Raw genomic sequence first — 7,284 nt, forward strand, 5'->3', positions numbered from 1 at the left:
CCAACTGATGTCCAAAGCTTTGAAAGTAAAGGAAATGACGATGATATTTTTCTAAAGATTCTTATAAGATTATTACCAATATTTAATTATAAGAATAATTATTTGATTTTATACGACTATTATAAGATTTAATTATAAGAATAATCATTTGAATTTATAAGATCAAAGTATATAATGACCTATAGATAGATGGTGTGCAATATGTTACTGTTATTATTTTTCTAAAGTTTTTGTTGATGATACTATGGCTGTGCCCAGTATCGCGGTACTGCCAAGCCGTTTTTAATATCTGCAACATTAAATTATAGGCCTATACTTTCTTATAGATATACAGCTATTTTTTGTCAACCAACTAAAATCTGTTTAGATTTTTAAATTCAGCATAATATTTTGCATATAAATACAAAAACCTAGATAAATATCACAACCTCTTGATATTGGTTGCTATGACGTTTTGAAATGTGAACGAAATTGTGCATTGGTTTTTGTTTCTCAAATTTTAACACCAGTTTTCTTAGAACTATGTTTTTACACTAATGGTAAGCATGCATCAGTTTATTGACCATAAAATCTGCTATAATTAAGCTGGAATCAAATTTTTTTTGCAAAATGACTGAGAATTTTCTCCTTCTGTTAGTGTAGATAACTCTCACACACCTGACTTAACCATGGTTTCTGTGATCATGACCCATTTTTTCACTTTGGTTACAGATTGCTGTCAAAACCCTTCTACATTCAACACAACTAACTTTCAAACTGTGTATATTACACAACAGCTTGCCACTTTACTTCTAATATTGCATTTCTTCTATTGCAGGGTGAGATATAAACATATAATCTTTTTCTTTCATTATTGCTGTTTGTTGTACATAATAACACCCAGTACATTACAGCTACCATTGCAACTACCGTTGCAGATCTCCTATTGCACTGCAGTGCCATTTGACTGCTAATATTGCATTTCTCAACCAGCAGTACGCTGTCTTTTTTCCAATATCACTTTGGTCGTGGGCTGTATGACAGGGGAATTTCTAGTTATTATTAAGATGTTAACTACTTAGCTACCATCTTAATGCTATAAAACTATGGGTTCTTCATAGAAAGACAAGATGATTTCTATTTGGTCATCTGACGAGAAGTGTTTGTTTAACGATGGGGATCAGCATGCTTCGCTAATTCTTGGCTCATAGGTAAACGATCACTGGTATTAGCTTACATTCATAACTGACTTTATGAATTATCTGAAAGTCTAAAGTAATTAGCCTAATGTGGTGTCAGCATGGGGACAATTTTGCATAGCAGTTCTGTATTCTGCAAAACAGGCTGACATATAAACATGCTGAAATGGGATCAATTTGCAGACATATTATCAACATGATAATTGGGTAGAGACATTCAGATCTGATATAAATGACACGCTATCAACATTTTGACATGGTATCAACATGCTGACATGGTATCAACATTTTGATTTGATATAAAATGCTGCCATTTTCTAAGCACAATCAAACAACTTTTTTTAACAACCTTTTAATCAACTTTTTTTAACAACCTTTTTTTGACTAAATTTTTGTAATTCATTAAACTCATTGTTCACTTTTCTCAGATAAAACAATTTTCTTAAGTAGATTTTGTAAATACCAGACCACAGAATTATACTGTTGAAAGGTATTGGTTTGTTCAAGTAAAGCTTTCATAATGTGGTAACTGTTTTCTTCTGATCAGAGACTCTGGTTGGTGTGATGCGGTTATTGACTTTAAACGCTGGATTATGGAGGCTCTACCAGACGTTGGTTAACTTCCTTACACTTTATGGTTACGGTTTGTGTATTTTCTACATTTGTTTTGGTTAAATAAGCCTCAATAATAGGTCTCCGACCTTGCTGCTCAGAAATATGATGAGAGTTTATGGGACTAATCTTACTTTAATGATCTTCTAAAAGCCAATAGCTTTTGTGTATGATTTAGCGAAACCCTATGAAAAAAATATAAAACTAATTATTTGTAACAAAAGAACAGTAGTGCAAAGCAAACTTTATAAAAACTGTCTACTGCGTGTTCTTTAATAGTGCAAATTTGTTAGTCGAAATGGCACTAAAGTTACCAGAGGAAAAGGAACACTATAATAGTGATTGTTATAATATATGAATATATTAAATATATCATCTTTGTTTCAAAACCTTGTGAAAAGTAAAGGCTTTGCACAGAAAAAAACTTTAAAAATTGTACCATGCTACAGACTTGCCATATTAAAAAATGGTGTTTTAATCAAACCAACCCTGATACTAAATTCACAAAAATACACTTTCACGAAAATTGAAAATAAAGACATTACACAAATCTTATCAATAGGCATACAAACTTTACTAGCGCTTATAAAGACTGCCATATAAAGGTTCCAATAAGTACATTAAACAGAAATGAGGTGTAAGAAGTAAATTTTAAATAAATAATCAAGGAATATTATGCATTATTCATTTAAAATACTGTGCACAGCTCTCTTCTGCTGTACTACTTCTCAAAGATAAAATGTCTGTTGACAATAGCTTTGTATTAATTTCCTAAAAATATTTAAACAAATTTGTTATATTTTCAATTTTGCTCTCAAAATGCTCTACAAATAATCTTTCAAACATATTAAAGTAGCTCTTTGTAGAAGCTATTTAACAGCGAGTAGTGTTCTTACTCGACTTCCTAGTGACTTTGAATTTAAAAAGTGCCTTGTTATTGAAACAGTTTCTATTAGATTTAACATTTTCAGCTTAATAACAGGCTATTAAAACTATTTTGGATTTTTTGTACAGTAATTAATTAGTTTTATGCTCAGGGAAATGTGTATTTTTATCAAGAATTAATAATATAATATTTTAGGAATTATTATGCTGATGACTGTAAAGAGAACCATTATTTAATGACCTCTTATAGCCTTCTGTTTCATATGTCTTCAAGTTGATTGGTTAAACTAATGTTCAAAAACAGCCAATAGAATAAAGCAGTTTACCATTTAATTTGTGTTACATTTTATCGGTTTTCACAATATTAAAAAGCCATTGATTAATACCTATCAAGATATTTTATAACTGTACCGTAACTCAACAAGGTACATAGCTTGTTTTCGCTAGTCCTATCGTCTATTAGATCTGTTGTAGTTTCCTTTGTATCACCTGTTTCTTTCCTATCACAACTAGCCTCTGAAAGGTTTACTTTGTAATCTATGTCATATGTCTTGAGTCTTTTCAGCTGTAATTGTATAACCATCTTATTGGCTGTAAAATTTAGCAACATTTACTAGCTATTATATGAGTTGCACTTCTAGAGGAATAAAATACTCAACCGTAGATAAGGATTGTGCTAAAGTATGCATCTAATAACAGAGGCAATGTTCTAAAAGTTGTCCTCTCAAACTGGTCATCGCTACTGCTGACTATAAACAGTTTATGAATTGTCTGAAAGCTTCTCAAAAATGTTTGTTTTTGATCTCTCACATCCTTTTTGCTGCATTAAAATTGTCCTTTTAATTTTTAGTTTGGTTCAGATATATTTATTAGCACAATAATCTCTCAAACCACTCGAACAATTATTTGTTTGTTATTACACAATATGTATAATAACAAACAAATAATGTTGCATGTACATTTTTATATACTTATTATAAAAACATGCTTTATATCTGCAAATCAGTAGTAATGTTTCTATTGGCTTTGGCTTTATGTTAGTATCAGTGTGACTGGAGTTTAAAGTTATTCCTTAAGTTCAAGCAAACACTGTGTGTTTCATTCAACTTTTCTGACACTCTGCGTACCCTAGAGTGCTGCTTAATCCACACATATACAGGTAACTTCTGCATTTGTCAAAACTGTCATAAAATATAAATATATCTACTTTATATATTTTAACAATTACATGTATTTTATGTTTTTAAGATAATAAATTTAATTGTTTTTTACGACCTATAATGTTTTGAGAAACTTCAAAAATATTAGGCTGTAATCTGACTTTGGCTATATAATCAAACACTTGTTTAAATTGTACATCAAATGTTGAAAAATATTGATAGCAAGGATAAGTTTGGCTATTCTAATATAGTGGCAAGTTATTAACAAACATGATATATTAGTCCCGCTTTTAGAGTGCAAGTTTAGATAACGGGTCTAACATTGCTACAAGTTGGTAAAGAGTTAGTGGACACAGTCTCTTCAGGTGTGAAAATATACGAAAGAGCAACACCCCTAGTAGAGAAGTAAAGTTGAACTATACTACACCCCAACAGAATTACTGTCTATGCTTGTTATAGCAAGCCACTTCTGTAGTGAAACATCTATAGGTCGCAAGGGATAATGCTAACCCTCACTTATATTATTTACTCTATGATGTATGTTTTTTAGAAACAACCATAATAGTCAAGAATGAAATAGTAAGACAAAAATTCAACAATCACACATCATAAACTTAGTAGCAGGAATAGACATTACAACAATGCTCATGTAAGATAAACAAAAAGACCAATATAATGAATACCTATTAGCTCCTCAAATACCTGTTCACTTATTCATTTCTGTTCAATTTGGCTCACTGAATTAATAGTGAAAATAAATAATTTAGATCAAAGTATTTCATCTTTATGCACCCATATAAGAAGTGCAGACCAACTGCAGCAGATTATCAGGCCGCAAAAAGTTACAAAAGTTCAGGTCAGGTCACATTGCCAGCACACTTGCACCTTGTTTATCCTTCATGGTCAAGTGTAAAATTGTGATTTTACTGCACCTTTTGGCAGATCATACAAGTGACTTTCAAATGTAGCAACTAGTGTAAACCTTTTTTATTAAAGACCTCATGTGCTTGAGGGAGGTATTGCTTTTGATAAAAATAACATTAGATTTTACTTTCAACCTAGTATTTTATCCAAAAACAGCAGGGAAAGTCACCACCTTTAATACAACACATAGGCAAGCATTTAGGTTACAATAACTTGGGAAATTTGCTACTGACAATGCTGTGTAGTTTAACCTGTAAGATGGTCCATAGGCTAATGCTCCACTTTAACACTAAAGTAAATTGCTGATGTGCTAGATTGGCATACCTCTAGATGCCATCCATAGTTGCTAAGCAACCTTCACCTTTCAAAGTGTTTACTTATATAACACCTAAAATGTCTTTATCACTCACAGGTAACTATTTGCTCTGTTCCTACTTTTTCATTGGTTGCTGGTAAACGAATCAAAATGACTCTTTTTATATATTTTATGATATATTGGTATAGCTCATTAAAAATGAGATATTATTAAATACATTATTCTGGCTGCTACAAAACCAACATATGTAGTCAGTAGCCTCCTTATGTCCAAACTATTAGCTGTTAGCTAAGCTGGCTGTAAGACTAATATTAAATTACAAAAATCAACTTTACAGAAATTTATACCAGGATTTCCAGCTCACCACACTTCCACCAATCACATCTCAAATCTTTGAACATAGTGTCTTATACCAAATTAGCTCGTGTCTGCATTTATGCTACAGGATTCAAAGTTATACCTAAACAATGCTCAGAATATTTGTTATTATCTTTTCACACATGACAAACACCATCTTTCATTCCGTGACACCAACATACTATATCCCCCATCATATTGTTTCAATTTATGAACTTTCTGTTACTACAACCTACTTTTTACTATCGCGATTCCTCAATACTATTAGGTTACCAACTTTTAACAAACTTCTGTTCAGCTCACTCGATAATCCCTGTTTTTTGACTCCTCAATTTTTGCTTTGGCAGATTACAAAAAGTATCATTTTGTTGATGATTACTAATCTGTGGTTACATCTATTCTCTACTAAACTTCTTCAAGGCCTGAGGCTTTTCAAACCTATTTAATTTGTTTTGTACCTATGTTAATCTATAACTGTGGGCTTCCAACTAGTAGGTAAATGTACTCCAATAATCATCAATATGCTGGAACCACTTTTCTGTAAACATTTAATATATTCTGTACAAATAATACTACATTAGTACGCTGACAGTCTGTGCACTTTGGACACAGTCAAGTGTAATAACAGAATGTAAGTGTAATAGACAATAATCTTCAATTCGGTGACGTTGTCAAGTGGCGTAGTCAAGTGGTGTGCTTGGCGGCAAAACCGCTTATTTAAGTTTGACAGTGTGAAACAATCTTTTTTACGGAATGCTTTTAGTGTGGTTTCAGAAAGACAGACACAGCTCTTATTATAGTAAGGAATCAAAGACTGATTGTATTACGAGTTCATTTGCCTCTTAAAACTTACTGTAAAGCCTCTAATTAAACGTCACCTCTATTTGACCATCACTACAGTAGAAAGGTTGATAAACAGAGTGCTATGGCATTCAAATAGAGATTTTACGGTACATTACAACGAAAAATGCATTGCCAACTGTTAGAACTTGAGATCACATTCTCTAAGCTAGCATGATTGGCTATAGAATGGAACTCATGCCAAGTGATTACAAGCTTGTTTGGTCATTAATTATCATAGGAAATTCACAATAATTTTTTGGAAGTTTGTTTAGGAAGCATTACTGTGGTTCCAAGACTTTGTCAAATGTTTTTTCGAAAAACAGCAAGATTGTTATATTTGTGAATTTTGAGAAGTCAATATCTTCCAAACATGCCAAATCTATTACTTTGACTGATTATATCATTTTCATATGTGACACTCGCCAACAATACTTCTATTTTGGTGGTTTGTTATTGGTGGTTGACTCCTCCAATTAGCTGCAGTCAAGTCACCTACTTCCTTATGATTCGGAGTGTGACGACCGCATTTGTTGATAATTTTCTGCAGATGGGTATGTTTTAAAAACAGATATTTATTCTAATATTTCTAGAACATACGGTCATGGTGAGCCATAACATTCAGGGATTAAAGCAGGATTAACCGTAATGCATCCTGTATGAGTGAAATACTTGACATGCTTATGAAGTGTTCCTTGTGAGAATTTGACCTAACTAGTGGTTTATAGGTTTCTTTATAAGTAAACGACCCTTTTAGTAAAAGATTGCCTGCTGGTGGAAGTATCTGAGAAACAGCATACTTGTCAAGAAATGTTGGAATCGATGCTGTTTAGTTTAGCAATCAGTGGGACTAGATTTAAATATGAGCTTACACAGAATGGTAGCAGATTTTATCAGAAATTATTATGTTCGACTGTTTTAATGTTTAAGGTGATTTTACTGCCAGGATTTTTTAAAATAAAAGTTAACAAAACTTTATTATGGTTAAGACATTGAGAAGAAAAATATGCGC

This window comes from Watersipora subatra, chromosome 10, assembly GCF_963576615.1.
Source record: "Watersipora subatra chromosome 10, tzWatSuba1.1, whole genome shotgun sequence".
Lineage (NCBI taxonomy): Eukaryota > Metazoa > Bryozoa > Gymnolaemata > Cheilostomatida > Watersiporidae > Watersipora > Watersipora subatra.